Source organism: Panthera tigris, chromosome B2 (assembly GCF_018350195.1).
Source record: "Panthera tigris isolate Pti1 chromosome B2, P.tigris_Pti1_mat1.1, whole genome shotgun sequence".
In the NCBI taxonomy this organism is placed as follows: domain Eukaryota; kingdom Metazoa; phylum Chordata; class Mammalia; order Carnivora; family Felidae; genus Panthera; species Panthera tigris.
The window spans coordinates 28,118,326-28,143,736 of record NC_056664.1 but is presented as its reverse complement, the minus strand read 5'-3'; the positions used below and the strand labels follow the sequence as shown (position 1 = coordinate 28,143,736).

Below are 25,411 nucleotides of genomic sequence, written 5' to 3'. Positions count from 1 at the left end.
TAACTTCAAAAATAATTGGGAGAAGGGGGTTAGATATCAAATGCTTTCTCTCAATACTCTTTTCTAGGTCATATTTATGCCTCTTCTCATTGTCAATATGATTCACTACTATGATCTTTGCTCTGCTCTGCTACTAAATCGTGAAGCTGTGATACAAAGTCCTGGTCCATGTATTAATCATGGTTTTTGTTTTTCTGTATTTTATAATGCTTTGACATCTTGGGGCCTTGCAGACTAGGAAAGGAACTGCCTCTCAGAGGGTTAGCTAATTCCTAGAGAGAGCAAACAACTTGCCAGGAGCAGGCCTTTGATATGCAAACCAACCAATCCAGAGTCCACAGCTACCTTTTCTCAGGCTCCTGCAGTCCAGAACAACATTCCCCAGCCCTAAACACACCAAGGCCAGATACTAGACACCTGAGGATAACTGTAGTTTGCCAAAATCAAACTATCCAATCCTAAACTTGCTCAGCTTGCCTACCCTGCCTTGCCTGTTCCTTCTGAAGAAAAACACAATAAAGGCTCTAGCCATTCTCACACTTTCTGCCTACTGACCAACCCTAGTACTTTCCCCAACCCTGGCTTCTCCCACCCTGCCTGGCAAGGTATGCCTCCTCCTCTTAGGGACTGTGAATAACAAACTGTCTTTTCAAGAGCTACCTTTTCTCCTGCTGTTGGCCTCACTATAACTGAATAATAATAAAACCTACATTTAAAACAGTCCTCCCTTTTCAATCTTTTCTGGGCCACTATGAGTAAATGCCAATCTTCGCTCTTCACCAAAGAGTCTCAGGCTAGCAGGAGGGAAGAAAGAAAGCAAAAAATATTTAGAAATTCCTTAACTCCAAGTGTTTTAAGGGAATCTGGCCACAGTTATGTTTTTATATTATTTATCCAAGGCAAATTAGTGACAGGAGAATCCAGGATTACTGACCTCTGACTTTTGCAGACTACATGAAGAGATGCTTTATTCATTCTCAGAGATGTGTACCATATCACCCATGGTTCCAAACTGACTCTTTGGAAAGGACAGGTTCTCCTGGTGACTCTGAGGATGCAAGGTTCTGCAATTTCCCACATGACACTTTTTGGGGATCTTGACTACTTAATTAGTGGATTAAAGTTTTCATGTGTAATGGACAGTTAGCATTTGAAGTGTATATTTAGAAACAAATATGGCTTTTGCCTTTATTTAAAATATTTTTCAATATAATGTAACACAAATAACATCAGTAAAGGACATAGCCATTAATTAAAAAATAACACAACATGTCTTAGATAATAAGCAAACATCAATTAATAATAGTAATAACAGTTATAATTATTGAACGCTATATTATCCTTCCCATGTAATAACTTTTAATCCTCACAACTTCCCTGTGAGGATACCCTGTTAATACTTTGTATTAACATCCCACAACTAATAACTGAAAGAGCAGGATTCACACGTAGGCAATCTTGCTCAAGTGCCTGTGTCTGTAATCTCTCTCTCTCTCTCCCTCTCTCTCTCTCTCTCTCTCTCTCTCTCTCTCTCTCTCTCTCACACACACACACACACACACACACACACACAGATGTACTTCATATATGAAAAAAGCACCAAAAAGAATAGTTTTCACAAGTGCTGACAAGCTGACCTCTCAGCCCAGCTCCACAGTGTGGCCATGTTAATGCACTAAGAGATGCAGACTGCCATTAAGGGCACCACCAACAGTCTATATCAGAACAAAGCAAATTAACTTAAATGGGGTAAAGCACACTGATGTCATTAGAACACACTTTAGTAAGAAAAACCGACCTGTTCAGTTGGGAAGGAAATAAAACCCTAGAAAAGCCAATTAACTAGTAGGAGTCAAAAGACACAGATGCAAATCCTAACTATATGATTTATTCAGGCCCCTTTAAACTCCTAGTTTTCTCATCTATAATATGGGAATAATAGCTAACTTTACAGGTACCCTGAGAGGATTAAATGAAAAATCTCTCCAAACTTTAAAGCTCATTATAAGAATAATACAGCATTGCTCCTCTGCATATATAAAAATCCAACTTTAAGTGAATTTATGGGCTGGGTGAGTCGTTAACTGTGCTGTCATGTTGGAGACTGGATGTGAAACTTTACAGGAGGATGGCCTTAATCTGTTTTAAGACAGAAGAGATATTAACAAAGAAATAAGAAAATTATAAGATTCATGCCACATAATTTGGGAAAGACCCAAGAAGCAGGAGGGAGATGGCTAAATATAATACTGCAACCGTAAACAATTATATCTCAAGACCAGGGAAACTACTTCTTTAAAGCCACAGCACTGTAGTTCACAATCCAATGAAACAATTCCAAATGCTGACTATGATATATACCCAAGATAGTCAAATACTAAGCTTAATAGTCTACACAATTACTTTATTTTCTTGTTTTTTTTAAATTTTTTAAATGTTTTTATTTATTTTTGAGACAGAGAGAGAGCATGAGCAGGGGAGGGGTAGAGAGAAGGAGAGACAGAATCCGAAGCAGGCTCCAGGCTCTGAGCTGTCAGCACAGAGCCTGATGCGGGGCTCGAACTCACAGACTGTGAGATCATGACCTGAGCTGAAGTCGGACACTTAACCGACTAAGCCACCCAGGTGCCCCATCTTTGTTTATTTTTAATATATTAATTTGAATACCCAAAATAGTTATAGTCCAAAGCATAATTTTCTTGCTTACATTAATTCAAGCATCAATATAGTTTAAGAATTCTTGGTTAAAGAGTCAAATATAATTTTGATTAAGCAAAAAAACCTAGAATAACATAAGAGTGAATGTATATTACAGCTTTGAGCATGGAAAGACTAAGTTTGAACCTGATGGAACAATCCGAACAGTGAACACATCATATGGAAATGTACACCTTCTGGGGTGGTTCAGTCAGTTAAGCGTCTGACTTCAGCTCAGGTCATGATCTCACGGTTCATGGGTTCGAGCCACACGTTGGGCTCTGTGCTGACAGCTCAGAGCCTGGAGCCTGCTTTGGATTCTGTATTTCCCTCTCTCTCTGCCCCTCCCTGCCTGACGTTCTGTCTCAAAAATAAATAAGCGTTAAAAAAAATTTTTTAAAGACATGTACACCTTAGTAAATGAGACAACCAAATTTAAAAGCCAAATGGGAAATTAAAGAAAATGTTCAAAATAAAACATGAATAGCTTTATTATAAATACATCTCACAAAATCAACAGAAAAACACTAAGACTCAAAAAAAAAAAAAAATAGAGAAAGGCATAAAGCAGAAAATTCCCAATAGAGGAAATGCAATCAATAAAGAAAAATATGGGAAAAAAAATCAACCTTACAGAAATAAAAATTACAAGAGATTCCACGGTTGGACAATTAGTGAAAAATATTTAAGACACTCATGATTGTCCAGTGAATCTGTGTAGTGCTCCCATGTACTGCTGGCAGCAATACAAACCATTCCAACCCTTTGGAAAACAAAAATTTAGCAAAATGTGTCGAAGTCTTACAAATGCTTGGAATATATTCTTTTTTTCCCCAACATATGGATTCAACAACTCTATACCTTATGCTATACTCACCACAGGTAGAGCTACCATCTTTCACCATACAACACTATTATAATACCATTGACTATATTCCTTATGCTATACATTCATACTGTGCCTTATTCCACAACTAGAATTCTGTACCTCCCACTCCCGTTTACCTGGTTTACCCATCCCTCCTTTCTCCCTCCTCTCTAGCAACTATCAGTTTGTTCTTTGTATTTATGGGTCTGTTTCCACTTTTTGTTTTTTTTTAGATTCCATATATAAGTGAAAGTATATTGTATTTGCCTTTCTCTAACTTATTCACTTAGTATAATGCCCACTAGATCCAACCATTTTGCACATATGGCTAGATCTTATCCTTTTTATGGCTGAGTAATGGTCCACTGAATATATATACCACTTCTTTATCCATTCATCCAATTTAGGTTGCTTGTGTATCTTGGCTATTATAAATAATAGTGCAATAAACAGTAGTGCAAATTAGTGTTTAGTAGTGCAATTTAGTGTTTAGTTAGTAGCTTCAAATTAGTGTTTTCATTTTCTTGGGTAAATACCCAGCAGTGGAATTACTGGATCATATGATATTTCTATTTTTTTTTTTAATGTTTATTTTTGAGAGAGAGCATGCGCAAGGGGAGAGAGGTGCAGAGAGAGAGGGAGACAGAGGATCTGAAGCAGGCTCTGCACTGAGAGCAGCGAGCCCCATGTGGGGCTCAAACTCACGAATCATGAGATCATGACCTGAAGTCCAGCGCTTAACCGACTGAGCCACCCAGGCAGCCCTCTGTTGTTGTTGCTGGGTTTTTTTTGTTTTTTGTTTTGTGTGTGTGTGTGTGTTTTTTTTTTTTTGAAGAACCTCCATACTGTCTTCCACAATGGCTGCACCTATTTACGTTCCTACAAACAGTACACAAGAGCTTCTTTTTCTCCACATGCTCACCAATACTTATTTCCTATCTTTATTTTAGTCATTCTCACAAGTGAAAGGTACTATCTCTGTGGTTTTGCTTTGCATTTAGCTGATAATTAGTATGTTGAATATCTGTTCATTAGTCTGTTACCCATATGTATGTCTTCTTTGGAAAAAATGTCTATTCAGGTGCTCTACTTTTTGAGTTAATTTGGTTTTTTGGTGTTGAGTTCTGTAAGTTCTTTATATATTTTGGATATTAGCCACTTATTATTTGCAAAAGGTGGTAAGTTGCCTTTCTGTGTCGTTGGTTTCCTTCATTGTGCACAAGCTTTTTATGTGATGTAGTCCCAGTAGTTTATCTTTGCCTTTGTTTCCCTTGTCTAAGGAGACACATCTAGAAAAATGTTCCTAAGGCCAATGTCAAAAAGATTACTGTCTATGTTTTCTTATAAGAATTTTATGGTTTCAGGTTTCACATTTAGGTCTTTAATCCATCTTGGGTTTATCTTTGTGTATGGTGTAAGAAAGCAGTCCAGTTTTCCCAGCACCATTTATTGAAGAGACTCTCTTTCCCCACTGCATATTCTTATCTCCTTTGTCATAGATTAACTGACCAAGTAAGCATGAGTTTATCTCTGGGTTCTCCATTCTGTTCCATTGATTTATGTGTCTATTTTTGTGCCAGTACCATACTGTTTTGATTATTATAGCTTTGTAGTGTATCTTGAAATCTGGGTGATACCTCCAGCTTTCTTCTTTCTCAAGATTGCTTTGGCTATTTGGGGTCTTTTGTAGTTCCATAACAAATTTTAGTATTATTTGTTCTAGTTCTGTGAAAAATATTGTATTTTGATATGACTGGATTGAATCTGTAGATTGCTTTGCGTAGTAGAGACGTTTTAACAATATTAATTCTTCCTAACTGTAAGCATGTTCTGTCTTTCCATATGTTTTTGTGGTCTTCAATTCCTTTCATCAATGTTTTCTAATGTTAAGAGTACAGGTCTCTTACCTCCTTTGCTAACTGTATTCAAAGGTATTTTATTCTTTTTGGTACAAGTGTAAATGAAACTGTTTTCTCAATTTCTTTCTGCTACTTTGTTATTAGTGTAAACACAACAGATTTCTGTATATTAATTCTGTATCCTGTAACTTTAGTGAATGCATTTATTAATTCCAATAGGTTTTTGGTGGAGTCTTCAAGGAATTTTTTTATATAGAATCATGTCATCGGAAAATAGTGACAGCTTTTCTTCTTTAACAATCTGGATGCCTCTTACTTGTTTTTTGCTTTTTTTGTTTTTTTGTTTTTGTTTTTTGTCTGTCTTGGCTAAGACTTCCAGTAGTGTGTTGAATAAAAGTGGTAAAATGGACATCTTTGTCTCATTACTGATGTTAGGGGAAAAGCTCTCATTTCTTCACCATTGAATATAATGTGAGCTATGGGACTGTCATATAAGGCCTTTATTACACTGAGGTATATTCCCTCTAATCCCACCTTTTTGAGAGTTTTTATCATGAACAGATGTTGAATTTTGTCAAATGCCTTTTATGCATCTATTTAGATAAATATATGATTTATATCCTTCACATGTTGATTGATATGGGAATACTGAGCCATCCTTGCATCCCATAATAAATCCGACTTGATCATGGCAAATGATCTTTTTAACGTACTGTTGAATGTGGTTTGCTAATATTTTGAGACTTAAAACATTCTTAAAAGGTGACCAATGGATAAAATAATCCAAACCATGAGGATTATTAGGCATGAAGGTTTCCATAACTGCAATTATTTATTAACACAAAGGGGAAAAAAATAAAAACATCCCAAACAACTAGAAAACGACTTACGTAAAATATGAAGGTCTATCCAAGGAAAAAAATTTTTTTAAGTTTATTTATTTTTGAGAGAGAGCATGTGCAAGCGAGAGGGAGAGGGGCAGAGAAAGAGGAGAAAGGAGAAACTGAATCCCAAGCAGATTCCACACTGTCAGGGCAGACCCTGACATGGGGTTCAAACCACAAACTGTGAGATGATAACCTGAGCTGATATCAAGAGTCAGACACTTAACCGACTGAGCCACCCAGGTGCCCCATCCAAGCAAATATTATGCAGTAAGTGATATATTACAAAAAGATGCCAGAGCAAGAAAATATTTATAACAAATTAGTTTTTAAAAGGGGCCATGTGTGTGTGTGCGTGTGTGTGTGTGTATATATATATATGTAAATATGTAAATCTATATTTAGCAAATCATTTAGCATTTTAGAATACTTACTTCAAGGAACTTTGTGGTATATTTTTAAATCATTTTGTGTATGTATGTATATACATTATATTATGCATAATATATTATAAAGCTTCCATGGGACAGTCTTCTGACTAGATGTTTGGAAAAATTTCAGCCTGCTTATCAAATGCCCTTTACTGGTCAAGAGCCTATTGGGAAGAAAGAGAAAATTGACTCAATGGACATCATTCTAGCACAGACAGTTTCTATTAAAAACGTAACTATGGGGTACCTGGGTGGCTCAGTCAGTTAAGCGTCCAACTCTTGGTTTCAGCTCAGGTAATGATGTCACGGTTTGAGTTCAAGCCCCACATTGGGCTCCCTACTGTCAGCGCAGAGCCCACTTCAGATCCTCCGTCCCTCTCTCTCTCTGCTCCTCCCCAACTTGCAGGTTCTCTCTCTTAAAAATAAACAAAACATTAAAAAATATATTAAAAAAAAAAAAAAGAAAAAACCTGCCTTTGTACAAGTATATATGTTTGAATGGATATGGGAAAGTCTAAGATGGATAGACACCAGAGGTTAACATTACAGGAGGAATGAGACTGGAGAGGGTAGAGGGGTCAGAGAAGTCATGTTTTTTATACATTTTTATATTGGTTTCCCTGTGGCAGTGAACATGTATACAAATTTTTCAGAGATGTAGTAAGGCCTTGGACACAGAAAGGTCAATTCCAGAGCATGGTATGGAGTAACCCTATGAATGGGGATACAAGGCAGTATATAGCTTCCTTGGTAATGCTGACCACATAATGTTTCCTCTTGACAGATCTGGAACTGCTGATTTCTCTTATTAATGGATTTTCTTATGAAAGAGATAACAAATAATATTCCCTACATTTAACAAAAAAAGAAAGGATGGGGCACCTAGGTGGCTCAGTGAGTTTAGCGTCCAACTCTTGATTTCAGCTCAGGTCATGATTTCATGGTTTGAGATCAAGCCCCACATCAGGCTCTGCACTGATAGCATGAAGCCTGCCTGAGATTCTCTCTCTCTACCTCTCTCTCTCTGCCCCTCCCTTGTTTGCACACACACACACTCACTCTCTCTCTCTCTCAAAATAAATAAGTAAACATTAAAAGGCGGGGGTGGGGGGAGAATTGCTGTACCAAGGTCTCTGATAAAGAACTGTCCTCAATGGGCTTGGCTAAGACTGCATCATGTGCTTTTCTTTACTCCTAGGACCTAGTCCAGTACCAGAACAAAGCAGATACTCAGTAAAACAGTGGTTGGGCTGAACAGACCTGGGAACACATGGGCTGTCAATTCTCTCTTCTTTTGGCTCTTCAGGGACAGCAGCAAACTTTAAGCCATGTGGAATTTTAGCTATGAGAATTGAGATGTGGTCTTTGAACAGAATGTCCGCTTGATTTGTACCACTGCAGGATATACACCATTTCTTGATTCTGTATCATGTCCCACACACTATTTTTTAAACCAGTAAATCTATCACTTGTTAGCCTCCAGGCTAAGATCAAATGTAAACTAATAAATCCATGCCACACTAGCAATCAAAAACTACTAAAAAATTGAGTCTTCTAACTACAACCTAAAAGTTTACTCAAACTGTGACAGCTCCTCTTAATACTCTATACAGAAATGCTAACTATAAAGACAAGTTATTTGTTCATGCCACAGAAAGGAATCAGAAATGAATCCAAATTAACCACAAAGTGCAGAACAACTCATCTTCTATGGGTCACCTCTGAGTGACAGTAGGTCAAGTTCAAACGTGGCCTCTAATTACAAGGCCCAAGAGGTGAAAAACTTGATACTGTATTGCCTCTTCCATAAAGAATTACCTGAAAATCAGAAATTCTAATGAGTAGGGTCAGATCTTTAATACTGTGTCCTTTTCAAAAAAATATCTTAAATGTCTAAATCAAAATTAGTTGTACCTCTCATAATTCTTTACATTAGAAAAATACTTATTTTTCAACCATCCTTTATTTCTATAAAAACTAGGCCAAAACTGACTTAAGTTTGATTTTTCAAATGTCAAAATCCACACATAAAAAAGAAGAGCAAAACCAAAAATATATTCTAAAATTCTACTTTTTGGTTCTAAATAATAAAAACTCCAAAGACAGTAATTTTTGTCTTAGATTTAAAGATGAACTTGTATTCAACAAAGATGCACTTAGAAATGCTATTTTAAAAATGCTGCCAAAGCAGTGTAGCTCAAAAGACAATGTTTCTCTGCCCTTGAAAGAGAATCAACTGCTGTTGAGGCCAATTGCCACCTCCGTTACATAGACCAAAACTCTGCTCCTCTTCCTTTTCAGTGTTCATTAGCCCAATAAAAGCAAAGCAGGAATGGAGGGATTTGGTTCAATCAGGATTTATCCTTTTAGAGTTCTAGATCAAATTTCAAAAGCCAGTTAGCAACGGCATTGCTCAGTTCAAGACAGGATGAGAACAGGTCCCTGCATGACTTACTCCTACAAGGAAGGGCTGGGTGACTGACATGGCATTTCTATAAAATATAAGCCTAGAGCATTTCACAGCTCCTGTTAAATATTTCTGAGTTTCTGAAACATAAGTTCAATTCTACTTATAATGTTTACTTGATTATACCCATCGTTTATCAATGTTTTTTCTATCTATAGAATTTTCACTCATTAGGTAAAAGAAATAGGGTAATGACTGACACCATGCACATATTTTGCCATAGTCAACACAAAAGGTTACATATTATATGACTGCATTTATATAAAAGTTCAGAATAAGTAAACCCATAACGATAAAGTATATTATTGGTAGCTAGAGAAGGGGGGATGGAAAAGGATTGACAGGATTCAGAGTTTTCTTGTGGAGTAAGGAAAATGTTCCAGGATTAGATAGTAGCAATGTTTTGCATAACACTAATTTTGCTTCAGAATTCTTGGGAGCAATAGATTACCATTTTCACCACCAAACAGAACACTCAAAAAATGGACACAAGAGGAAATACAAGATGATAGCATTAAAAAAAAAAAAAAAGCATTTGACACTACTTGAATTCTTAGTCTTCTGATTTAAGATCAAATGAGATGAAAGAAAGAAAACCTTGGCCAGGACGAAAGAACAGGAGGGAGTAGGAAAGACTTTATTTACCCTCCCAGTGATGGAAACTGAGTTCATTAACTAAAACTCAGGGTAAAAATAATGGGGAAGAGGTACCTGGGTGGCTCAGTCGGTTAAGCATCAACTCCTGACTGCAGCACAGGTTGTGATCTCATGGTTCCTGAGGTGAGCCCCACATTGGACTCTGTGCTAACAGCCCGGAGCCTGCTTGAGATTCATTCTCATTCTCTCGCTTTTTCAAAACATATAAACTTTTAAAAAATAAGTAAATAAAACAAAAATGACAGGGAAAATAGTGGAACAACAATAAGCTAGACATATTAACCTCTCTGGAAAATGTCAGTGGCCGAGACTTTCCAGTCCTAGACAACACATCAGTAACACCAACTCTATTCCAGCAAGACTGTGGGGAAGATGGGGAAATAAAGAAGCTAAGCAATGCGAAATCCCAAGTGATATCAACAGTCTAGTGTTTACTTAAATGACAAAATACTTGACTATCTTAGTAATAATGTTCAGAAGTGAGAGAGGAACAAAAATCAAGATACTACTGCTAATTTATTTACAATGAAAGAATTAGAAAAAAAGATATTGTCCTAAATTTATACTACTGCATAAAAAGTTTCACTTGTCTCAACCTGTCAGATCTGTATTATAAGCCAATATCACTGTATTATAAGCCAATAATGACAAATATAATAATTACAGTAAACAGGCATGCCAAAATCAATGCAGATTTTCAAAAAGGGTCAAGGAATCAACTGTCAGCTTAAATTGGTTAATTCTATTAAAATTGTTAAACATGACAGACTGTTGTCACACAACTCCCAGATTCTTTTACATGAGCAGAGTTGGATTAATTTGACCCAATTTTGTATAATAGCTTTTCCCATTTCTAAAAATACATCAACTTTGTCACTTACTTAAAATCTCTGCTTTACTTCTCTAGCTTGACCTCAAAAGAAACTTCTTCAAGGCCATATATCTTGACATAGTGAAAGCAAAATAATCACAGCACTCAGCAGTGCTATTAACATTTCTGAGCCACAGGGATTAAACAGGCAGATGCTATGGAAAGTGCCTGTTGGGAGAAGACAGGGAGTTGAGACTGCACCACAGCTGTGAGGGATTGAAGCTGCTAGCTATGGAATCAAGTTTAGGAGAAACTCTGGGCACAATTCCGGCATCCGAAATAAATTAAAGTAAACAGTCTTGCTCTCTCTCATCCACCCTGTTAGCAGCCTCTCGACTGAGTGAGACCACACACTCAGACCACACAGCGCCAGCTGAACTCCTTGCACGCAACATCTACAAGCTGTCACTCGGCAGCACAGAGGGCAAGGGGGGGGGGGGGGAGGTTGAAGGAGAGTGAGAAAAGAGAGAGGGAAAGGGGGGAGGGGAAAGTGGAGAATCTCCTCTACATACAGCTGGACTGAGTGATATGTGGTTTAGAGAAAGGGAAAAACCTCCCTGAGAAAACAAGCTGGCCATGGCCTTGTGTATCCTTGACCTGTACTCCCCCATACCAATTTAGTAGCTGATGAAGGATTAACAAAGCATGCATTTAACATCAATTAACCTTCTATCCATCACAGGTCAAAAGAGAAAGCTGTCATTATAAAAGTATTTCATTAAAATAAAGAGGAAAGGCCACATTTTCTTACAATTTATAATGTATACTTAAACAAGTGCATTTTCTTTTATTTTATATTATATTGGTTTTAATCCGTCTGCTTCTTTTCCTTTAATGGAGCACACAGAATGAATTTAGTGTTTCTGCAACAGAGGTCAGAAAATTTTAATTTTGTAATTTTCCCATACTTCACTGTAACACAACCTTTGATTTTCCAAAATATTTACTGGTAGAATAACAGAGGGTAAAATATCTTTTACATAACTTCAGTCTAAATATACATTTAAAAAAATAACTAGTAACAAAAATATTAAGGGAAAGAAACAGAAAAATAGTAACCACAAAAGTAGCTTTAGAATGATTAACCAAATTTTTACTATATATTAAAGAAGAATTTTGCTGATTTTTTTTTGTAAATTTTTTTTTAAATGTTTATTTATTTTTGAGACAGAGACAGAGCATGAATGGGGGAGGGTCAGAGAGAGAGGGAGACACAGAATCTGAAGCAGGCTTCAGGCTCTGAGCTGTCAGCACAGAGCCCGATGCGGGGCTCGAACCCACGGACCGTGAGATCATGCCCTAAGCCGAAGTCGGACGCTTAACCGACTGAGCCACCCAGGTGCCCCTGCTGATTTTAATAGCTAACAAGAAATAAGTGATCAGGTGTCTTACTCTCTGAGGTCCCCAGAGGCTCGGTTCAGCTAAAGGGATAAGAGCAGGAGTTGGAAATAACAGGAGTTCTGATTCACTGGAGACTTGAAGAACCCTCACCAAAGAGGCCAGGGAAAGCCTCCTGATGTTAAAGCACTATTTTCTTAAATCAGGCCACAGAAAAGTGAAAGTTTTCCCCCAAAAATAATAGCACTAGATAGATTTTTCCTGTCCAGAATCATCATGGATCCAAAGGACCCCAGAAAAATCTCATTGCAGAGATGCCTAGAGTTTCAACGATAAAATTACATGCCACTAGACTCAGGCCGCCCAGCAACAGAACCAAATGAAGAATTCACCACATCCTCTTTGAGTCATGTTCAACCTGTTCTAGAATAGACTTGCCTCTTGGGGTTGGGCTGGGCTAACCCCAGAGGGATCTCCTTGAGATACTGGAAAAGGGTTTTAAAGAATGGTAATTTGTTTCCTTCCATTTTCTGTAAACTCATTCTACTTTTCCTGTGCAGGGTCAAGATCAAGTTATCTCAGCACAAACACACATTTTACCATCTAAGGGCACAGGGTGGGACAAGTCTCAAAGACGGGGACATGAATTCTTCTATCCAACATTTTTTTTTTTAAGTATGCAAGGCGGGGATGGATGGGAGGGGGAGAGAAGGAGAGAGGGAGGGGGAGAAGGAGAGGGAGAAGGAGAGGGAGAAGGAGAGGGAGAAGGAGGGAGAAGGAGGGAGAAAGAGGGAGAAAGAGGGAGAAAGAGGGAGAAAGAGGGAGAAAGAGGGAGAGAGAGGAGAGAGGAGAGAGGAGAGAGGAGAGAGGAGAGAGGAGAGAGGAGAGAGGAGAGAGGAGAGAGGAGAGAGGAGAGAGGAGAGAGGAGAGAGGAGAGAGGAGAGAGGAGAGAGGAGAGAGGAGAGAGGGAGAGAGAAAGAGAATCTCAAGCAGGCTCCACTTTCAGTGTGGAGCTTGATGCAGGGCTGGATCCCATGACCCTGGGATCATGACGTGAGTCATCTGCACAAAGGAAGGACTGAACAAATAAGAGATAAAGCATCCCTACTTTCCCAGCTCTTTTTAGACTTCTTTCCTTCATCACTCCTACAAACAAAATATAATTTAAATACACAATTTTTAAAATTTTTTTAATGTTTTATTATTTATTTTTGAGAAAAAGAGAGACAGAGAATGCGAGGAGGGGAGGGACAGAGAAAGAGAGGGAGACCCAGAATCCAAAGTGAGTTCCAGGCTACACGCTGTCAGCACAAAGCCCTATGCGGGGCTCGAACCCACAAACCATGAGATCATGACCTGAGCCAAAGTCAGACACTTAACTGACTGAGGCACCCAGGTTCCCCAAAATAACTATGTTTTTAAATGAAAGCATAACTTTTTATGTGTTAATTCGTTTGGGAAAAAAAAAACAATGATTTTAAAAATAAAACTTCGAGGGGCGCCTGGGTGGCTCAGTCAGTTAAGCGTCCAACTTCGGCTCAGGTTATGATCTCGCGGTTCGTGGGTTCAAGCCCCATATCGGGCTCTGTGCTGACAGCTCAGAGCCTGGAGCCTGCCTCAAATTCTGTGTCTCCCTCTCTCTCTGCCCCTTACCCACTCACACTCTTGTCTCTCTCTCTCTCTCAAAGATGAATAAACATTAAAAAAAATTTAACTTTGATAAATGGCACTGAATTATGTATCTATAAACTTATGCATCTATAAATATTACATATATATAGGGGTGCCTGGGTGGCTCAGGTCAGTTAAGGGTCCAACTTTGGCTCAGGTCATGATATGATCTTACGGTTTATGGGTTTGAGTCCCACGTTGGGCTGTGGGCTGACAGCCTGCTTCGGATTCTGTGTCTCCTCTCTCTCTGCCCCTCTCCCATTTGTGCACTGTCTCTCTCACTCTCTCCCAAAAAATAAATATTTAAAAAATATACAAACACACATACATAATGAAAAAAAAACCCTTCACTCTTGCTATAATGTTTTGCAGTAAAGGGAAGGGAATGTACAAGAAGTAACTAGAAAAGAATACTGGAAGCAAGAGAGTATATAGGGGAAAAGCCTGACAATTTGGCTCTCTAGAGCTCCCACATAACTGATCTGTTACATAAATACTTGAGTACACAGCTAATCTAAAACAAACACTGGATTCCATCTTAATTAGTTCCATCAATTAAAAGTCTCATTCTTTATTTCCCAGAAACTTTAAAATCCCCTGCCTCAGCAGGCTAAGTCTTCCTAGAAGACAATTAGCTTCACTACACTTCAAAGTCAAAAGCTGTTAGGTCTAAAGGTGGCTGGTTCTCTAAATTATGTCACTGGACACTGATAGCATACTGAAAGTGAAACAGGCCAGTGCAAATCCACCACCCTCCAAAAACACAAACAAAAACAAAAATTTTAAAGAAAATACACTACTCAATGGAAGGAAAAAGGAATAGTAGTTCATGTAAAAGCACAGCATTATTCATTCACCAGTCTATTGCCAATTGTACCCATGTCCCTTACCACCCTCATCTTCATTAGATTTACATTGGGTGAACAAAACATTACTTCTTGATATTTCAGAAAATATTATTTCTTCAGAAAAGAAAAGCGTCCCAGTGTTTTTGGTTTTTTTTTCAGAAACACAGATCACGTGGACAATACTGAAGAAGGCATTATCAAATAAAACTGATTTTTATCTTTGTTTAGTCCATCAAGAAGATTTGGGATATATACAGATTGGTCATCTAGCACCTCAAAAGATGACAGTGCTGGATTCCTCATTAAAGAGATAAATAAACTAAAATTTGGAACAAGGAACCTCAGATAATTCAGTCAAAACAAATATTTATTAAGGACTTGCTATGTCCCAGGCACTATACTGGGAAAATGATAGGAACAAGATTTTGTGACAAGGAAGTCATGGATGACCCTGACATTCAATAGAGTGATAGGTACTGAAACCAGAAAGCAGTGGGATGAGTGTGAAATGGACTTAAACAACTATTTAAGAATTTTGCCTAGGATGGAAAAAAATTTGAATAGAGGAATGCGAAATCAAAGGAGCATGCTACTTTTTTATTGTTACTGTTTTTCTATTTTGCTTTAATTGTCATCTGTCTCTAGGCATGATTAAAGGCTGACAAGAATGAGCCTTTGGCCAATGAACAACTAAATAAAGTGCTCCCAAAGGCAAGAGTGGATACAGAGGCCTGGGACATATGTCTTAGGATAAATGCAATCTCTTTTGGGGTAACTGGGGAAAGAAGAAAGGTTTTTTGGAAGAAAAAGCATGGGATTCTCCACTGATAGTTCTATTCGTTGTGAAGTAGGTGGCAAGAGTATCTGTTGGGAGTATAGATTATGTGAAAGGATGAGAGATTTGAGAAAAATGGAAAATGCTTAAAATACATTCTGCAGAGAGCAGAAGCAAACACTTACAAGGAAAACCCTAGAAAACTCTTTGATGGTCAGTTGAGACTGATGACCATGGATCCATAGGAGTACAAATCTAGATGCTAGAATTTTCCCCTGTTGGTTTCAGCAACTCAGTTCAAGCATTAAAGAAGGTAAAGAACTGAGATGGTCCAGGGTGGAGAATTTGCCAGCCAGATGCTACAAACGGATAATAATACAATTGAGCATTCTGGTATGAGAGTGACCAAAGATCCAGTAAAAGTGCAGCTGTAATGGAGGTAACTGAGTGAGGGTGAGAAAGATAAGACACTAAGCAAAGAGTGGAAGATTTGAGCTTTGCATTTCAGAAGTGGACTAGTTTCAGGTATCGGCATTTTAGTCCTGCTTCCCCACTCCCAGGTACATCTCTGGCAATAGCCATACCCCTTTGCTTGGCTCCAGCTCTCAGTAGGCTGTAGTTTGTCCTTTTGTTCCCTCTACTTGTTGTCAGTTTCTCTTTGGGCCTCACTGTCCCTTGTTTGTTCCCTAACCCTGCCCATACCTCTGCAAGTAGTGCCTTTATTAAAATCTCCCTACTTGAACCATCTGGCATGAATTCTGCTTCCTGCTGAGACCCTCATTTATCCAGATACACATCATGTCAATCACATGGGGATTTCATTAAACTAAAACCAAATATCCCTGGCTTTCAGTCTTGTTTTGTCTTTCAGTAAAATTATAATACAACCAAAGTTAAAATCATATAATCTTCAATATCACATAACTTTGTAAGTGGAAAAGGCCTTTAAAAATTCAGAAAATTTGGGGCAGCTGGGTGGCTCAGTCAGTTAAACGTCTGACCTCACAGCTCGTGAGTTCCAGCCCCACGTCAGGCTCTGTGCTGGCAGCTCAGAGCCTGAAGCCTGCTGACACTGTCTCTCACTCTCTCTCTCTTTCTCAAAAATAAATAAACATTAAAAAATAAAAATTCATCAAATCTTACAGATGAAACTGTGAGACAACCTTACAAGAGCAGCACAGCTAGCGAGCAGCACAGCTAGCAAGCAGCAAAAGGAGAACTCATTCATCAATGCACATTATTGAATGCTAACTTTGTGCCATGCACCACTCTAGGTGCCTGCTTGGATCCACCTTATGCAGCTTACATTCTAATTAACTAAACTCCAGGTTTCCCAAATCCCAGTGTCCACTGTTGTTCCCACTACCAGCACCAAGACTTATTTTAAGCAGGAAATAGTAAGTAGAAGGAATTACTAAAATCAAAACCGAAAATTAAGCCTGGGATGCACCCCAGTCTTAAATGCTACCAATGGTATTAAAGTTAAAGAATGTTGATGAAACTTTAGAGCAAGCCTAATACAATTTTCCTGGGGGGAAAAAAATGCATAATAAGTCAGTTCCAAACCCCTCAGCTTTACCTTCAAGGCACTCCATAATCCAAAACATACTTACTTACCAGCCTGTGGGCCTTCTTCTGTGTGCCACCCAGACGTTCCAGTGCCTTCCCTATGAAGGGCCACATCCTCCCCATTAAGGTCTGACCTCCATGAAGTTTTCCCAATTACTCTAACCCCAAAAGATCCCCTTCTCTGAATTCCTGCTATTCTTACACTAAATATTATAGTTTAGTTCTTAGATATTCTTTAATTGAGAGCAAAAATGCCCCTTCTGAATCTAAGCTAATATTATTTCTAATGTGTATGTCAAGCATATGCTAAAGTGGGAGATACAAAAATGGCCAAAACTAATCTCCATCCAGCCAGAACTTAGCCTTTTGACAGATGTAAATACCAGTAATACCTATAGCCCCTAAAACAACACAGGGATAGGACAAGTGCTAACTGGTTTTGGATTCACTGAGCTGAAAAATTTCAAACCCGGAAAAAAATCTTAATCTAGTTTTATATATTCCCTGACTACAGGAAAAAGGAAACTGAAGCCCAAAGAGGCTATGCCCATGCTATGAAGCAGGTAGGTGGTAGCTCACAGACAAGTAAATGGCTGCTTTGACTCCTAAGCTGAAAAACCTTCTGACTCCATAATTTTCAAACTGAGGGCCAAAGATGACTATAGGTGTACCCATAGCTTCAAGAGTCATATTCTCTACAATTACTTTAAGTTTGTGTATTTGTATCAAGAGTAATTATTTTATGGGCCCCTGGGTGGCTCAGTCAGTTAAGCGTCTGCCTTCAGCTCAGGTCATGATCTCACAGTTTGTGGGTTCAAGCCCCACATCAGGCTCTGCACTGATAGCATGGAGCCTGCTTCCGGTTCTGTCTCCCTCCCTCTCTGCCCCTCCCCCACTCACTCTCACTCTCTCAAAAATAAATAAATAAACATCTTTTTTAAAAGAATAATTATTTTAAATTAACATAAACATACACTGAACCATGTGATAATAACAACACTACTACCATGCAATTTCACCAGGCAATCCAGGAGATGCATGAACACATTCCTCACCATCTGAGAACAATCAACATTCTAGCATACTGCTTAGCACAGTGATCAATGTTATTTCCCATGCCAGTCAATTTCAAAATCCTCTCTACTCAACACTGGCCTAAAACTTATCCATTCAATAAACACTGAAGCTCCTGGGATGTGGTAGGTGCTAACTAGATCCTGGCTACATGAAGATGAATAAATTGGAAAACGGGTGAAAAAGTAATTAAAAGATTAACTATATACATAACTATACATAGCATTTCCTATACTCTGGCTTAATCCTGCCATTTCCTGGTGCTAGAAATTATGCAAAGTCCTCTACTAGAAGGCTGCTTTGCAAAATTTGAGTTCTGATTTCATTTTCCCTACAATTCATACATAACAGGCTCTCAAATATTAGTGCAATGAGTGAAAATTTAAGCAGATTAACAATCATCTTTTCAAAAGGTAACATTTCAAAATTATATTCAGTACAGAAAATTAAATGCTTGCCACGATAAAAAAGAAATTTCTGAACCTTTCAAGAGTCATTCCAAATTACACTGGGGGATCCTGTTTCCTTGTTTAAATTAAGTTCCTACTTAGGGGCCCCTGGGTGGCTCAGTCAGTTAAGTATCCAACTTCAGCTCAGGTCATGATCTCACCTTTGGTGAGTCTGAGCTTGAATGGGACTCTGTCTCCCTCTCACTCTCTGTCCCTCCCCCGTTCACATTCTCTCTCTCTCTCAAAAATAAAAATAAACATTAAAAAAAAAATGTTTTAAAGTTCCTAAACAGAAGAGAACATTTGAGTAAACACACATCATCCTCTTTTTATTACCACCCTTTCAGTCAACAACTTTGGACACACAGATGATCCTCAGGAAGCTTCTGGCATTGTTTCTGTTAGTAGAGTCAGTTACACAGAGCCTGACTAGAATGTACTAATGTTTATACAGAAAATATAATGTATTAGGAGACTGAGCCACAAGACCTCAGTTAGAACTAGCTTTACAGGGTGCCTGGGTGGCTCAGTCGGTTAAGCCTCAGACTTCAGCTCAGGTCATGATTTCATGGTTCATGGGTTCAAGCCTGGCATCAGGTTCTGTGCTGACACCTCGGAGCCTGGAGTCTGTTTCAGATTCTGTGTCTCCCTCTCTCTCTGCCCTTTCTCCGCTAGTACTCTGTCTCAAAAACAAATAAACACTAAAAAAACATTTTTAATAAAAAATTAAAAAATAACTAGTTTTTCAATATAGTGCCATCCAAATGATTTAATTAAAGTGTGGCTGGGTAAGCCTTTTTAAAAGGTTTCCTTGTAAGTTTACTCAGATTCATGGGAGGAAAAAAAAAAAAAACTTTCTCATACCTATCATTATAATTGACCTTTACTGGTTAAGAATAGCTTATTTCCATTTAAAGACAATCTTTTGCAAGAACCGTTTCTTGGAAATTAAGGAAGTGTCTATACAAAATCTTGGGATAGCAAGCTAGCATCACCAGGCTTACATGAGAGATGACACCGTGTTTGGGTGTGCAGGCTGTAGAGCTTCGGTGCCTTGTCTCGAAGTTAAAAGACTAACTACAGGCTAGTTACATAACCACTCCGGGCTTCCGTTTCTCCCTCTGTAAAATGGGGATAATATACAGCATCTACCTCTCGTGAGAATTAAGTTAGTAAATGTAAACGCTTAGAACAGTGAATGAAAGGCACCTGAAAATGCTCAGTATAGCTCTAAATGACGCAAACTTAAGCAAAACAAGCAAAACATGTCTCACATTCGCTCTTCGCGAATAAATTCTTACACCTGACACAGTGACAATACGCAGGGACGCAAGGGGGACGAGTGAAGCCGACTACAACCAACCGGTCGATGGTCAGTGTTCTGGAGGCCCATGACCGGCGCAGGGGTGAAGGTCTCTGGGCCTCTAGCAGGTGTCAGGGACGGCGCGGAGGTGCGGACAGGAACCGCGCGGCGCCTTCCTCCTCAGTCAAGGACTGAAGAGCGGTGCAGGAGACTGACACCGGCGCCGGCGGACCACTTCCACCCGTCTCTCTGGGAACCAGGCCAGCCGCCGGCGCTCGCCGCCCTGCCTGTCCGTGCCTCCCCAGGCTGGCCTTCAGCCAGGACCTCCAGGCTCCACAACGTACCTCCAGCCTGCCTGCCGCCCCCTACGGCCCGCAACGACCGAGCTCCCGGCGGCTCTTGCGAAGAGTCCCGGGCGGTGGCTGCCCTAACCGCCGGCGCCTTCACTTCCGCCCGCTGGGAGCGCCGAGAGCGTCGATCCGCCGGATAGTCGAGCTCCGAGTCCTAGATGATCCAAGCCTCTGCGGGAAGAGCTGGTGGGAGGGTCGGGACAGGCTTCCGGTAGGGCTGGGACTGGCGCTGGGGCCGCAGGACAGAAGGCGTGGCTGGGACGCTGGAGGGTTGGGGCGGGGAGGCCGAGGGGATCCGCAGCTTGCAGCGTCGGTTCGGTACCCTCTGATCTCCTCTAGGAGGATGTAGGATGAGATGGTGCGTTTCTGGTGGGTTCTGCACCGAATCGGGATGTTGTAGTTCCTACCGAGGCTCTTGAAGGGTAGGCAAGACACAAAAGCCACAGGACCTTGGATATTGTGGAGGAGAATGCCAGGCTACCACCTGGAGACTCTGAGACTTGGTAACTGTTGTAGTTAAATTTAAGGAACAACTGCATGGGCTAGGCGCTGTGCAGGGCATTGGAGATATAAAGGTGAATTAAAGGCAGTCACTTCCTTTCGGGATCTGGCTGGGCTGAGGATAAATCAGAGCCTGGTTAGAGGAAAAAGAATGGCACTTAGGGAGTGACTACAACAGCCTAGGCAAGAAATGACTGGTTTGCACTGAAAAGACAATGGTGGGGATGAAGGGAAAGTGGTGATAGGAAACTGAGAAAATAGAATTCTGGTTGTTTCTACTTTATTAGCAGAAGACTCAGTAAGATCATCCATGAAAATGGAGGATGGGAGGCAACGGAGGTTTAAGGAGAAAAGGTGAAATCTTTGTCTTGGATACTGCGAATCAAATTACTAAGAAAATATGGCAAGATTTCCAGGCAGGGCTGAGAGCTTTCTTGGGATGTGTAGTCCTAAGTTTAAAATGGAATCAGTCAGCATGCTTGGTTATGCTTTGGCTGCTCTGGTGTAGGTAGAGAAATAGTAGAAAATTAGTTCTAAGTGAGGATGGAGTTTTACAAGGCAAAAGGAGCAGGAAACAAAGGAGTTGAAAGTCTGTGCAAAGAAATGTTATTATGGAGGACAATGGAGTTTAAGCTTGTGTAACAGTATTTAGAGGGATTTTTCTGGTTGTTCTGGAATTTAAATTGGCCACTTAGACTATTAACGTATCAAATAACTAGGATGATCATTTGTCCCACTCTGCATGAGATAGCTCTGGTTTTTGTCTGTTATCCTGGCTTAACTGTTAAGAGTGTCCCTTTCATTGTCAAAAATGCCTCTGTTTGGACAATATGTAGTCACACTAAAGTCACACTGCTTTATAAAGAGAGATGCAAACAATTGAGATCAGACATCTTTTCAGGGCTTAGAAGGGATTCCCTCACCTGGCTCCAAGCAAAGTTAGTATGTGCTGACCTGAGGTATACAGGAGCCTATGTTTGCTATCAGAGTGGAGCTGAGCATAGGAACAAAGTTCTTGGAAGAGTTGGCCTGCCATTGGCACTAAACAGAATTATGAGTATGCTAAATCTGCTTTTGGTCTAGAAATTCCCAAAGATATGAGACCTGTTGGAGTCACCAGTTATAGCTAAGTGGAAAGGAGGATAGCTGTGAAGCAGAGGCACAACCATGATAAAGGTTTTGCCATCTCTCATTCTAAGAACTCAGACATGTGCTTCACCCAAATTTCATCTTTGGTCAATTTTTATGTCTCACATGAATGCCCACCATAGAGCATCCACAGCAGAGGAGAACTCAGTACCCTGGATGATTTGACCAACACCCTCAGTCCTGGGTCACACCAATGTTTATGCAGTGGGCCTGTGAATGGTATAGCCATAGTAGCAGGGATGGAGCTCCATGGACCCCTTTCAACAAGCAGATCCAGATAGTGTGTCCACTCCCTCCAACTGCAAAGGCCAGTGCAACTACTTGGCAAATTAATTTCTTCAGACCCAGTTACATATCCTGGGTTTTGGTTTGTCTTCCCTGTCTGCAGAGCCCTGACAAGCATCACTATCCAGTTGCTCACAGAGTGTTTTATTTATCATCATGGGATTTCCCATAATAATATCTGGGACCAGGGACACACTTAAGAGTGAAACAAGTCTGACAAAGAGGACAATACAAGATCTACTAGTTCTACCCTACATCACACACCCAGAAGCTGCCACTCTGAGAGAACTTTAGAATGACCTCTTAAAGGCTCCAGCTTGGAGAACTAAGGCTCCAGCTTGGAGAAAATATTTTGCAGGGTTGAGATGCTATGTTATTCGATGCAATATGTATTTTGAACCTAATGCCAGCATATGGTACTGCACCTCAGATAGAGTCCTGGCTCTTGTGGTGGGAGAGAATGCTCTTCCAAGGAACACAAGGTTCCATTAAATCTAAAGGCCTCTCCTCATTTGGGCTCCTCATTTGCGCAACAAAAAATGACCATTATGGTCAAGAGGAAATAGGACAGGGAGTATTTTTTCTAGAACTCAGGGCACTCCCTGGGCATCTTTCCATGCCTGATGATAACAGTAAATGGGCAACATAGCAACCCTGGCCTGACAAGGGCATGGCAACTGGCTCAGACCCCACAGGTATAAAGGTCAGGATCACTTCATCAAGCAAGCAGTACAGGCCAGCAGAAGTGCTAGTTGAGAATGAGGGGAATCTAGAATGGGTGGTAAAGGAGGAAGGTGATGGAATCACTGTGGCCTCAGGACCAACTACAACATGAGCCCATATTTCGATGTATCAATACATCTGATGTTGGTATGACGACATCAGCATAAGGAATCAGAGACAGAACAAAGTGAACACAACACAGCATGCAAAGGATAGATAGTAGCAGAGGCTGTCAGAGCCTACCCATACCCCTTTGCTGTCCCCTTTACTCTCTAATGGCTACTTTCCTGGAACACATACCCCTTTTTGCCTTAGGGCTTTTTTTCCTAGACACAGGGCAAGCTGGAAGCACTGGAGAATTCATTGGCCCAGATGCAGGCTTCAGCCAAAGGTAGGCAAGGATTTTGTATATAACTATCCAGTTGCCTCAATCCTAGGGTAGCTCAAAAGCATGTTACCCAGCATATTCCAGACCTTCCCTTAAGATTGAACTCCAATGGCCTCAGGAACACCTTCACAGTATACCTTTTATTGGCTTCCTTCCCTTTCCCTCCTGGCTTCCTCACTTCCCTTCTGTGTTTCCTTAGTATCATCTCCTAAGTTAAATACTAGCCCTTGAAACCATATCTCAGAGTGGGCTTCTGGGGGAAATCCAGCTGAGATAGTCATTATCATAGACCAAAAAAAACCTATAATTATTACAACTCAAATATCTGTATGTGCTGAATTACAAACCTATTAGAGAAATATATCCTAAGAAAAGGTGATTTTTTTGTATAGATGCTTTGAGTGGTGGGATTTAGCATGACTCTCTTCAGTCTGTACATCAGAAGACTTGTTAAGGAGTATCTGGGTAGCTCAGTTGGTTAAGTGTCTAACTTTTGGTTTCAGCTCAGGTCATGATCTCACAGTTTGTGGGATCAAGGCCCACATTGATTCTCTCTCTCCCTCTCTCTCTCTGCCCCTCCCCTGCTCGTGTTCTCTCTCTCTCAAATTAATAAACTTAAAAGAAGAAGAAGACATGTCAAAGTGTTGCTCCAGTGTGCAATAACTTGACTGTCCCAGGATCATCCATGTTAAAAGACACAGAAAACATGAGTCGGACACCTGGAAGCAGAAGCTGAAAGGAAATTAAATTTTCTGTATCCCTGGCAGTGATACCCTGCTTAAAGTGAAACTAATCCCTGTGCTAATCTTCTCCCCTTTGGGTCTCAGTAACACACCATTTCTCAAATTAGGCAATTCTTCAATTATGCTGGTATGAATGGCTCTTGAGGACTCATAGATCTTTCCTGGATCAAAAGAATGGCAGTACTGTATACCTGAAACAAAAGCACAAAAGAGGAGAGAATCTTGTGCTAATATAAAAATTACTGGTGGTATTTTCTTTTACTTAAATTTCTGGTCTGTATTCTGAAGCCAGCTAACAAATGTTAGTGCAGTATATGCAGAAGCTGGCAGCAAATAATATCATTAAATTAAAATTGCAGTGGTAGATACTGAGGCAATTCAATATCACCATATAACTTTGTGTTTTTAATTCTACATCAGATTTAGTTTGACCTAAAGAGAAAAGAACTTTGAAGCATGAAATTCCTTTGGTTTCAGGCTTAGAAAACACTATGACATTCCCTGTTTTTTAGATTTTTTTTTACATTAAATGAACACCTGAAGTTTCATACTGCATGGCATATCAGTTTGTAATGGGCCATAGTTTTTATAGAATCTAATCCTCAAAACAACTGTAATTTGCCATATCTTAGTGATGCTTTTTATCAGAGACTGATAATTGTTTGGTCTGTTATTTCATAGATTCTAAGTCCTTTGCTGGCAGATTCCTGTCTTATTCATTGTTTTAGACACCACAGAACCTTACATAGCAGGTTTTGAATACAATAGCCACCCAATGATAGCACTAATCACAGACTACAAATATATTATTGCCTACTTGTTTACTTTTTTTGTCTCCTTCCACTGGGATATAAACTCCTTGAGGGAAGGGACTTTATATTTTGCACTCATGCCTCACATATTGTAGATACTCAATGAATGTTTAATGAAAAACTAAAACTACTGAAAATAGCAGTACCTTATAGTAGCAAAGCTGGAGAGATGGCTGTTTTCAGCTGTCTATTTTAAAATATGCTTAATGGTCACTTAAAAGCATAAAAGATAAGCAAAATCTGATATGTAAATCTTGACAATATATGAATGTTTGAGATCTTTCACTCAATACCACCCAACTTTGTCATCCTTTGCTGGTGTCTTTTATGGTTTAAAATCACAAGAACAATTTGAAATACTCCAAGGTTGTAACAATTACAACTCTATTGTAGCCGTTCCTGGATTGGGTTTATTGGTTAAGGAAGCCCCTTGCATCATTTTGCTTTTACCTTAATCTCACTATTGTGTAATTCTAGCAAATACCTTTATGTTAGGTTTTAGCATCTATGTTTCTCATCAGCTTCAGAGCTCTTTTTGTGTAAAGTCCTCAAAATAGTCAAATGTCTCCACTCAATTTTACAGCAAAGTAGAGCTCTGTGATTTTCTATTGACTTGCTATTTGCATATTTTATTAAGAAAACTGTAAATAAAGCTGGATCTATGTAGGGATATGGTGTTTCAACAGTGTTACTCCAACC

General features: G+C 39.6%; 1 protein-coding gene across 3 annotated transcripts in view; it reads right to left on the bottom strand.

Annotated features, from left to right (window-relative positions):
* Positions 1-20,212, bottom strand: part of EXOC2 (exocyst complex component 2) — a 279,312-nt gene extending 259,100 nt beyond the window's left edge. For 2 of the 3 annotated variants that reach the window (XM_042985868.1, XM_007073170.3), the window contains exon 1: positions 20,106-20,212. The gene's annotated coding sequence lies outside the window, so the exon portion shown is untranslated. Of the gene's footprint in view, positions 1-19,732; positions 19,757-20,105 lie in introns of those variants that run through there. The other variant, XM_042985869.1, reaches the window with a different exon arrangement.
* Between the last annotated feature and the right edge of the window lie 5,199 nt (positions 20,213-25,411).